Raw genomic sequence first — 12,723 nt, 5'->3', positions numbered from 1 at the left:
AGAATAACCAAAACCACGTTAGTCATGAACTGACCTGATCCGTGTGAGTGGACGTTAAAACCCCACTTCTCTCTTACATTAATTTTCGTTGATTAACCCGACGTTTTTTCGTGCAATAGATGTAACAATGTCTTCATCAGAACAGCCATGAAATAGTGCAACAAATTGGGCAGAGGGGCATCTGAGGGGCCGATATAGAGATATGCCTAGTTCGGGTGGATTAAAATGGAACACTTTGCAGCTGGAAGGATCCAAGTTAAAACAACTCTCGTTCTTTACATTAAATGTGCTATACTCCAAAACTAAAACCTTGTTATCTGTGAAATTGTTATCTCAAATTAATAAGAATCATGTTTCTTCCATGATAATCGTCACTTCCCTGAACATTGATTTCACAAGCTTATTCTGCAGCTCAGTTTTTCATCTACCGCCGGCTTGTTCAACATTTCACAGCAAAATTACAAGGCTAGTGTTCCCCCACCCTATCAGATCCAAACCACAGTGATGGTGAAATATTTTATTTGTAAATGATTTTTAAGTACATCTATCAGTATTTAATTAATTAACAAACAATACAATAATATAATCTCTTTTAACTGATAAATTATTAATTGGTCCATATTAAACAATATTTTAAAAGCTATGAAATGCGGTTGCTCCTAAAAACATAACCACCCCGCACCCACTACTACATGTTGGTATGTCGAAAATTTCGAAATAATTTTGACCCGTTCTAATTCCCATAAAGGTTTATGTTCCAAGTTTAGGAAAAAAAAGAAAATTTAGAATGTTGACCTATAGCATGACGATCTGGCGGTCACGATCCACCCACCACCCTCACATCATTTTGGTATGCCGAAACTTTCGAAATATTTTTACCCCGTTCAAATTCCCATAAAGGTTTGTTCCAAGTTTAAAAAAATGGAAAATTTAGAAGTTTGACATGTAGCATCACAGATCTACAGGCATAAATAATGTTTAATATGGGGGTACAAAATAACAACCTTTATAATGTGTATTAATTTAACATAAGATAATCATTATGATAATAAAGAAAAATCATATGTCGATGATATTGTCCCAAGAGTAATATCAGTGAAATATAAATATAAATTAAAACATCTTATGGGTCTGACATAACATCCCTTTCCTCCCCTCCCTCCCAAACACAAAATCATATTGGTGTGTCCAAGTTTGAAATAATCGTTATTTGACCTCATTTAAAAACCCATCAAGTTTTATGTTCCAAGTTTAGAAAGTGAAAAATAGAATTTTAACCTTTGGCCTGAAAATATGGGAGCATAAAAATTAAATAATGTTTCCAAAATGTATAAAAAGTTAGTATCATAAGATATTTGATTTAAAATATGGAAAAGTAACCTCTCCACCCCTCGAAAAAAATTGTATTTTTGAAATGGTTATTTAAAATGGCGGATTGAATTACCAACGACAAACACAATACACATTATAGACAATGAAAAATTTTGAATGTTGACCTCATATGTACTTATAAAGTATAATGTTACCCAAAACTAAATATTCTGATCTTTGTAAGCGTCCCTAACATCAATGGTCAGTATTGCGAGCCGGCTACCCAACCCTAACTCCCATTTAGGAAGGGGGAGGTAGGATTTTCCCAAGTGCTCTGATCAACTGGAAGTGTTTACTCACTACTGACCTTACATTGTAAATAAACATAATCATGAATATAATATAAATAAACAATAATAACAGTAGACATCTGTAGACGACTTCATTAGAAAAATACTAGTTTGGCAATAACAAGCTTATTTAGATAAATTGATGGAAATAACAAGCTTATTTAGATAAATTGATGGCAATAACAAGCTTATTTAGATAAATTGATGACCGTTGGTGATATATAACAATAGTTAAATCCAAATTGCAAACGAACCCCATCAATTTGTGAATCAAAATGTTACAGTAAAGGAACACCTGCTAACCAGTCTTGGACACACCTTTACATAGAGAAGTGATTTGATAGACTTTTAGTGAAGATATCGGTTTAAACTCTACATGATGAAACAAGCCCAAATGTAATGTTCTAGAGAAACGAAGCGAACTGCCTATATAGCTATAAGATATAACAGTAAACTAACTATTAGAGATAACTGGGTGGCCAATTTCAAGTCTTCAAAGATAACTGCCCCCGTCGAAGGCCAATGAATGGGGTGTGCACACCAGAATCGACGGAAAACGGAAAACTTCGTAGGAGACAGAAGTTTGTAATATATTTCATCCAGAATCGTGTTAAGATTAACAATGTCATAACCCTTGCGTTATGTTCGGAAAATTTTCGAGTCAGTAATATTCCTGAATAAATAACTGTCTTCGTTTTTTGGATGGATATAAAATGATACAGCACGGTGGTATTTTTCATAACACAGTTTGTAGTTTTTGTCTATCACGTAACTTGCAAATATGTTTTTATTCATTCGTCCATGAAAGACACACGGCACAGTGATCACGTGACAGCCATAATTGAAATTACTTTAAAATAAAATTCTGTACGACAATGCCATATAGTTTTCAATAATAATAACGACAATATGTTTAAAATTTAGCCTCTTCCAGCATGTGTATCAAATAAAAAATCATAACGGTAAACGTTACTTAAAACTAAACCTAGCATTGCTGGCTTATTGCCCTAGAAATTCCAACTGATGTCACAAGTCATCGGCGGATTTGGTATCGAAGATTTTGTCGGAAAAATATATTATTAATGACTGTTCTGAGGATTATATTCAACTAAGATTTAAATTTATGTAACAACTGGTCAGCCAAACCATTAAATGCATGATCCAATTATTATTTTATTATCTACCGGTACCTGGAATCTATACGGAGCGTCGAAGAAGCGCAATTCCTGAGCGAGATTCATAATCCATACAGAGAGGTATGACTGTTATTGTAGCCAACAAGCAAGTTGATTGACTACTTAATCAAAAAGTAATAATTAAACCGTTAAATTTAGCCGAAAGTAGATTGATTTATGATACCATAGTGGCCGTTTCATTGTTTTTACCAATCGGTTTGTTTAAAGTTCAAGCGGCTAAAGCCGACAAAAAAACCCAGTTACAAATCAAAGGCTGGTTACGCGAGTCAATGTTTGGAAAAACAGCAGCTTCCGTCATCTATGTCGATGACAAGTAAACAATAACCGTCAACTATCGGAGACTCGGAGGTTGCGTTTCTATGACAGTTCTAGCATTTCCCGAATTGTCGTAGTGGACACTAACTATGCGAGATAAGAAAGAAGTCGAAGGCCAGGCGGACCCGAGTGAAATAGGCAAGCAGGAGTCCTCCGATAAATCAGTCGGCCTTGGGCCTACGGACCGACGTTTGTGTCGAACGCTGATTATACCGCGTACCATATAGTCAAGCTACTTCGCTATTTATAAAGTTGCATTTAATGAAATAAAAATATTGAGCTTAATCTATCGCACGAAATGCAATGTCGTCATTTATAAATATCGAACAGGTAGGCCCCATTTTAAAAATCCCCATGTATATCGCGAATAAGCCAAATTTGCCGTATGTAAATATACTGATTCTCGTAAATATAATTATTCTCGTCTTTCGACAAGTTATTATTTGTGTCTTCAAATTTGTACCATTCAAATGTCAACCCAACCATTTCAGACTTCACGTCTAACCGTTTCACGCATAGTCCGTGCAGAGCAATAACATCTCTTTGATCAAAGTAACAATTCTATCACATGTAAAGGCGTGCGCGAGCTTATTCGCGCGTATTGGAAAACTGTTCGGTTGCTTTATTTGAGAAGATACTGATATTACACTATAAAATTTGTTAATTTTTTCTTTGAAAATTCGGACAATTGGTAGCTCTTCGGGAAGGTTGATCATATCGCTTACCCTGTTTGTGTATTGTACGTTTTTATAATAGCTAGCAAATAATTTATGAGTTAATTAACTCACCTCTCAGACAGTTTTTCACCCTTGTTAATTAACACACCTTATTTACAGTTTTAACGCCGTAATACCGAGTAATAGTCGGAAAATTAATTTTCTTTCGAAAGACGTATAGATAACGCCCAAGACATAATTTTCTAGAAGGGCTGTGCACAGATTGACCACTTAGTAGTTCTCAGTGTATAGGGTCCACAAGCTGAAAACGTGATTTTTCGTACAATCAGTGCCATAATTCAGGAAGTTACGGTCTGTTATGTGTGAATATCGAAATGAACCAAGATCTTTGGGTTATAAACTTACATATAATACAAGTTTCAACAAAGTCGGATAAAAATTCTGATCTCTATAGGGTCAACAAGCTAAAAACATGATTTTTCGTACAATCATGGGCCATAATCCACGAATGTTACGGTTCGATACATGCCAATATCGAAAGTAACCAAGATCTTTTGAAGATAAACCTATATTTCAAGTATTGTCAAAATCGGATAAGAATTGTGACCTGTAGAGTGTCCACAAACAATTGTGGACGCACGGACGGACAGGGGGGACAACAATATGTGTCCACATGAAAATGTGGGCGTATAAAAAGGAAGCAGAATTTATCAAGTATGGCCTCTAATAGTTTTAAGAATCCTCCAGTATTGCATAAGAATAAATCATATGTGAGCAATGGAAAAATGAAGTCAAAATGTGCCAGTTGATAACTGAAATAAAAAAGAACCAGCAGTTGCCAAGCAATATACGCCCACATTTTGCAAAATATGGACAGAGAACAAGGTAAAAAAAAAAAGAAGCGATTTTTCGTACAATTAGGGCCCATAATCCAGGAAGCTATGGTCTGAAATGTGCGAATATTGAGAGGGACTGAGATATTTGGGATATAAAGATATAATTTAAGTTTCATCGAAATGGGATAAAAATTTTCATATCTAGTAGAGGGACCAAAAGCAAAAAACGTGATTTTTCGTACAATCATGGGCCATAATTCAGGAATTTACAATCCAATATGCACGAATATGAAAAGGAACTAAGATCTTTGGGTTATAAAGATATATTTCAATTTTCACCAAAATCGGATCAAATTTGTGATTTCTAGAGAGTCCACAACCTTGATAATATATTCAATTGTTTTTTTAAATCGGATAAAAATTGTGACCTCTAGAGGGAACACAAGCTAAAAACATAATTTTTCGAACAATCAGAGGCTATAATCCAGGAAGTTACGTTCAGATATATGCAATTAACGAAAGGACTAAATCATAGTGATATCAACATCAATTTAAAGTTTGATCAATATCGGATCAAGTGTCATAATTCAGGAAGTTACGATCCGATATGCGCAAATATCAAGAGGAACCAAGATCTTTGGGTTATAAACATGTCATTCACGTTTCATTACACTATTTGCATATTGTCCGACAGTTTTGGCCCAATTTTCATGAAGTTCGAACTCAACATACATCACGGTGAAAAGGTGATATATTCAAACGTTTTTTTAAATCAGGTAAGAATTGTGACCTCTACAGGGTCCGCAAGCTAAAAACACGATTTTTCATACAATCAGGGGCCATAATTCAGGAAGTTACGATTCAATATGCCCAAATATCGAAAGGGTTATAAACATGCATTTCAAGTTTCATCAAAATCATATCAAAATTGTGACCTCTAGATAGTCCACAACTTCGATATAACAGATGTTTACACTAATTGTGTACGAGGGGCGGCCATTTTCTCCAGCAGTTTTGGTCAGATTTTCATGAAATTCGAACTCATCTAATTTTACGGAGTAACGGTGATATATTTGACTGTTTTTTTAAATCAGATAAAAATTATGACCTCTATAGGGTCCACAAGCTAAACACGCGATTTTTCGTACAATCACGGGCCATAATTCAGGAAGTTACGTTCAGGTATATGCAATTACCGAATGGAACCAAATCATTGGATAAAAATTGTGAGCTCTATAGGGTCCACAAGCCAAAAACGCGATTTTTTGAAGAATCAGGGGCCATAATCCATATCGCAAGGAACGGAGATCTTAGTGAGATAAACCTATGTCAAGTTTCGTTGAAATCGGATAGAAATTGTGAACTGTAGAGTGTCTACAAACAATTGTGGACGTCCGGACGGACAGGGGCTAGACAATATACATCCACATGAAAATGTGGGCGTATAAAAACTTCAATTTTAGGACGTCACTCTAACAAAAAAATCTAGGTCAAATTTCTACTGCAACAGTCGATTGCGAATAGTGAATGCTTTTCAAAAATATCAAACTATTGACATTCGGATAAAAATTGTAGGACGAATAGGATTTTGAAGATTGACTTACATTTTCAAAATAGTGTCACTTTCGGTGAATTTTAACATGATGAGATTTCTCTAAAAAGTTGAATGACGACTCGTACTAACAAATATTTTTAAATAAGGCAAAATTAAAGATACATTATGGGAGATTAGATAAAGAGCTGGCAGTTCTCAATATAATAGTTAACCATTTTTCAAGAGATGGATAGAGAACAAACTAAACAAAAAGCGATTTTTCGTAACATCAAGGGCCATAATTCAAGAAGGTACGATCAGATATGTGCGAATATCGACAGGAACCAACATCTTTGGGTTATAAACATGCATTTCAAGTTTCATTAAAATCCGATCAAAATTGTGACCTCCAAAGGGTTCACAACCTTGATATACCAGATGTTTACACTATTTGCGTAGAGGGGTAAGCCATTTTGTCTGGCAGTTTTCGTCCGATTTTCAAGAAATTCAAACTCACCTAACATTACTGTGTAACGGTGATATATTTGATTGTTTTTGTATATCAGATAATAATTGTGACCTCTAGAGGGACCACAAGCTAAAAACAGGATTTTTCATACAATCAGGTGACATAATCCAGGAAGTTACGATCTGATATGCACAAATATTGACAGTAACCAAGATCTTTGGGTTATAAACATGTATTTCAAGTTTCATCAAAATCGGATCACAATTGTGAATTTTTTTTAAATTAAGGGACCACAAGCTAAAAACGTTATTTTTCTTACGATCAAGGGCCATAATTCAAGACGGTACAATCAGATATGTGTGAATATCGAAAAGAACCAAGATCTTTGTGTTATAAACATGCATTTCAAGTTTCATCAAAATCGGATCAAAATTGTGACATATTCACATGTTGTTTTTTTTAAATTGGATACAAATTTTGACCTCTAGTGGGACAAGCTAAAAATGTGTTTTTTCATACAATCAAGGACCATAATTCAGGAAGTTACGATGCAATATGTGCGAATTTCGAAAGAAACCAAGATCTTTTTGGGTTATAAACATGTATTTCAAGTTTCATTAAAATTCGGTCAAAATTGTGACCTTTAGAGGTCCATAACCTTGATATACCAAATGTTTACAACATTTGCACGTGGGGGGGGGGGGCCTTTTGTCTGACAGTTTTGGTCCGTTTTTCATGAAATTCGAACTCAACCAACAATATGGTGTAACGGTAACATATTCAAACGTTTTTTAAATCAGATAATAATTGTGACCTCTTGAGGGACCACAAGCTAAAAACGCGATTTTTCATACAATCAGGGACCAAGTTCAGCAAGTTACATATTCAAATGTTTTTTAAATTAAATGTCGAAAGGAACCAAAATCTCTGGGTTATAAACATGCATTTAGAGTTTCATCAAATTGGGTGAAAATTGTGATCTCTAGAGTGTCCACATGAAAATGTGGGGGTATAAAAACTAGATAATGTAAAGGGAATTTGCTGAAAATTTCAGTCAAATTGATCCCTTCATAAAAGGATTTTAGCGATAGAACTTTTGGCCTAGCCTCGATCATGATTACTAAAGTCGGTACGATAAAAAATCAGTCTCAATTATCCATTTAATGATTAAATTATGAATGGATGTCGAACAGGAAATCGGAGTGTAATCCAATAACCATTGCAAGCTAGTTGATTTTGAGCTTGTTTTGTTAATAAATGTCTAATTAAGAATTTAGATAACATTTCAGGCCTAAAGAAAGACCTGCAATAGGCAGTTTTAGCTCTTGCATAGTGTATGTATGTTTAAAGAAGTTGGAAATCTAACATCTTCAAAGGGGAGATAATCGAAAAGTTTTTGTTGACATTATTGGCTTAATCAACCCATTTGTAATGTATTCTGACAGTTTCAAGTCAAAATCTTCAAAAATAAAAAAGTTATGCTCAGTATTTTAACACATTTCACTTTTGATCTTAAAATTGGGCAATATGCATGCGTCAGAGTAGTCAATGTCTCGACATAAAAGCCGAGAAATATGAACAGTTACAAATTAGTGAAAGTAGCATCCAAATTGGTTGAAAAACGAAAAAATTCTCTCTGATGTCTAATATAGGTCTATTTTCGTTGATGACATCACTTCCTGTTATCATTTTCAAAGTTTTAGTTATTCACCTTTTGAACTAAATACCTTTCGGATGGTATAGAGTTTTATTTTGTAGAACATGTACTTTTTCCAAACACATGAGGAAAAAAAATAATAATCTGAACAAAAACAATAGTTTTTATACGCCCACATTGAAATTGCTTGTGGATGCTCTAGACGCTAAAGTTAATATCCGATTGACTTTAAATTTATACACAGTGTTTAAGGTCATTAGACGAACAAGCCTATTGATGTTCAGTGATTTCCGATAATTACTGCCAGTGTTATGGCCCTTTATCACTTCAAAATAACTTGTGGGTGCTCTAGAGGTCAAAGTTAATATCCGATTGAGTTTAAATGTATACACAGTGTTTCAGGTCATGAGATGAAGAAGTCTTATTTATTTTCAGCGATTTTTGATGATGACTGCAAGAGGTATGGCCCTTGATCACTTCAAAATATCTTGTAAATGCTCTATATGCTAAAGTTAATATCCAATTGACTTTAAATTGATACACAGTGTTTGGGGTCATGAGACGAAGAATTATGGCCCTTGATCACTTTGAAAAATCTTGTGACACTCTAGAGGCTAAAGTTATCATCCGATTGACTTCAGATTGATACACAGAGTTTAAAGTCTTGCGACAAAGAAGTATATTGATTTTCAATGAATCTTGATATAAAAATATGTGACAACTCTTGTTGACTGCCCGGACGATTAAGCTGCTGTGGGCGCATGTTTCGTTGCCTGGCAACCTATCTTTATACTACGTAAAACTAATAATCCGAACATAAATCATAGTTTTTATACTAGGTAAAACTAATAATCCGAACAAAAACAGTAGTTTTTATACCATGTAGTAGTAGTATAAATACTAATAATCTTGCACTGAGAACTACTAAGTGGTTGATCTGTACGCAGCCCTTATATAAATCTTTGTTTGGCTTGTTATTTGTACGTCTATCGAAAGAAAATTAATTTCCCGACTATTACTCAGTATTACCGTGTTAAAACTGTAAATAAGGTGTTTATTAACAAGGGTGAAAAATGTCTGAGGGGTGAGTTAATTAACACTAGGGGTGAAAAACTGTACGACGGTGCGTTTTCTATAGAGGTGTGTTAATTAACCGACCGGTTAAAAATGAATGTCAATGGTGTGTTTTGTTTAATTGGCGTCTTTTCTCGCTAGTTGCGATAACTGCACCAAAAGGAGTATAATCAAGGACCAATAGGCTTTATCTGACACGTACGTGTTAAATCAAAATTTGGGAAGTAAAACTGTTTTACCATGGGATTTATCATTCAACCGTGTGTTTTACGCAGGTCTTTGTATAATTAAAGACAGGTCTTTAGATAGGCGTGTGTGCTCACTATGATCTACGTTTTTCTTATGCGTCTTTTGTATTGCGTACCATATATTATAAAGTTGCATTTAATGAAATCAAAATATGGACCATAATCTATCGTATACGGAAAGGCGAGTGCAATGTCGTCATTTATAAATACCCAGACATCAGCGCCCATGTTGAATATCCACGGGAATATAGAGGGTAAATCCAGCAAAAACTATTTTTTCTACAACCGAAATATATTTCTGCTTTATTACTAAAAAGACGCGCACTCACCGTTTCACATTTATCAAATTTATAAAAACGCGCCACGATATGCGTAAATTGTGCATCCTACCTTCTATAGCAATATCCATAAAACAGAAATCTCCATATTGATAAATACTATGACACAACCAACCGAACAGTGGTAATTCCCACACAAATGATATATTTAAACTAAAATTACTTTAGCTTTTCACTAAATTTACATCGCATACAATCCAACGATCCTCATTCCAGAACTTGTAACTTATAATAGCCGTTTTCTTTTTATGCAATAATAATTACAGAATTGTCCCGTGATATAACATATCAAAGAAACATATACGCCCGAATTGTCAGGTAATCATTTTTCGTGGCTTGTATTCTATTGTTACTACTATACCTGGCGTTTATACTGCGTACCATACCGTCACGCTAGTTATAGATGAAGTTGCATTTAATAAAAATAAAAATATTGACCTTAATCTATCGCACGAAATGCAATGTCGTCATTTATAGCTATCGAACAGGTAGGCCCCAATTTGAATATCCCCGGGTATATAGCGAATAAGCCAAATTTGCCGTATGTAAATATACCGATTCTCGTATTAAATATACTGATTCTCGTAAATAGTAAATATACTTCTCATAAATATACTTAATCTTGTCTTCCGACAAGTTATTATTCGTGTCTTCAAATTTGTACTATATAACCGGATTGCTGATCAAAAAAATAACATAATTCAAATGTCAACCCAACCATTTCAGACTTCGCGTTTCACGCATAGTCCGTGCATAGCACGTTGTCGGCAGTGTCCTTGATCAGGTAACAATTCTATTTATACATGTAAAGGCGTGCACGAGCTTATTCGCACGTATTGGAAAACTGTTCTGTTGCTTTATTTGAGAAGATACTGATATTAAACTATAAAATTTGTCAATTTTTTCTTTGAAAATTCTGATAAATCGGTAGCTTTTCGGGAAGCGTTGACCATATCGCGTACACTGTGTGTGTATTGCATGTGTTTTTTAGAATAGCTGAAAGAACATATAGCTCGTTAAAAATTCGAAACAAACAGCATTGTAATTTTATGCAAAAATACATTACCCTGTTCCCAAATCCAATTTGATTTGATTAAACTTCACATTTCATTTAGACCTTAGACAATTACGTTTCCAACTGGTACGGAGTAGTAATTCAAATTTATTATCATCATTGGAGAGATGTTTTTGCAAATAAAGGGGACAAAGCAATATTAATACTATAAATCGAAATTTTGTTACTGTTATACATATATAAAAGGACAATATTGGTGCCGGTCATTATCACATATGTGATTAAACTTGTTAAACACGCTCCAAATATTATTTTATCGCAGAGGTCATTGCTACGATAGATTCGTAATCAATGTTTCAACAATCGGAAGTGACGAACGCAAAAAGAAAACACGATTTATCTCTCTATATAACTGACTGGAGTGACGAGTGATAACAGATGCATGGGCGATATTGATACACTATATATTATTATAGTGAGCCCTTCCATGTAACTTAATTGTTTAGGGACACTTTACAAAGTGACAATTTAATCATATTAAAAAACAATCAAGATGATGGACATGTAGTGTCTATTAAAAGCCAGTTTAAATAACAGTGTTTTAAACAGTTTGTTTTAAAGAATATAGATATGTACAACATCTTAAACTAAATGGTTGGTTATTCCATAAAACAGATACGCCTGTATCAAGAGATAGTTTGTTACTGGTTGCAATAAATTTTACTATAAACGTTTCTATGTATTCATTCTATTTACATGCCATAAAAAGTTTTAGACGTAAATTACCTTATTTTTCATATTGCACGATTTTTTAAGTATTTATATCGTCTAGTTCTATCAGGAGCAGATCTATCATTCGGTAATCATAAGTTTATGGACCTCTAAAATCTTCGCTGCATCCACGGGACAGATACAATACCATGCTGATTTTTATTTTTCATTTCGGCGCCAATGGCTCGGCCTTCAATGCATACTATCAATCAAAGGTCAATATTTGAACTTACGCGTTTAATCAAATGAAAAACTGTCTAAAACGAGATCCCCTTCAATAACCAATTGTCATCTTGTAGTCTTGTATAGAGAGAAAATTTATATTGTACATATTTCATCTTTTTTTTAGCAATTCAAATCACTCTTATTTACCAAATTTTATGTCGAATAAGACGATAATCATACATACTCCCTCAATGTATATACATGTAAATTTCATTAACTTTTTATGTAATTTACAACCACTTTTTATATATTTTTCATCCACTTTTATAATGTATTTATTATGCTGACCGTAATGTATAATTTACATGCTTCTCGAAAGGGTGTTTTATGTAATAAAATCTATCTATCACGGTTGACCTCAATATTGATATGCAAATACATGTAGTTGATGTTTTTCGGCACCATAAATAATTTAGAAACTAATCGTTAATTTATTTTCGCTACTAAAAACTAAAAAACTCCAAATATTTCAAACATTGACGGTTATTTATTAGGGCTGTGTCGATACAGTCCATTTTCGATACGATACGTATTGACGATACGGCAAATCGATACGCGATAGGTATCGCTATATGACAACACGAATTATGCCCAAAATAATCTGAAACTACATTCTGTTTCAAGATGTTTAAGATGGGTAAGCATCAGGGTCCTTAATTCATTTTGAAACGAACTGGTCAGAATTGGGTCAATATTGAGGTCCCGTA

This window comes from Patella vulgata, chromosome 9 (assembly GCF_932274485.2).
Source record: "Patella vulgata chromosome 9, xgPatVulg1.2, whole genome shotgun sequence".
NCBI classification, from domain to species: Eukaryota; Metazoa; Mollusca; class Gastropoda; family Patellidae; genus Patella; species Patella vulgata.
Note: the sequence above shows the minus strand (reverse complement) of the source record.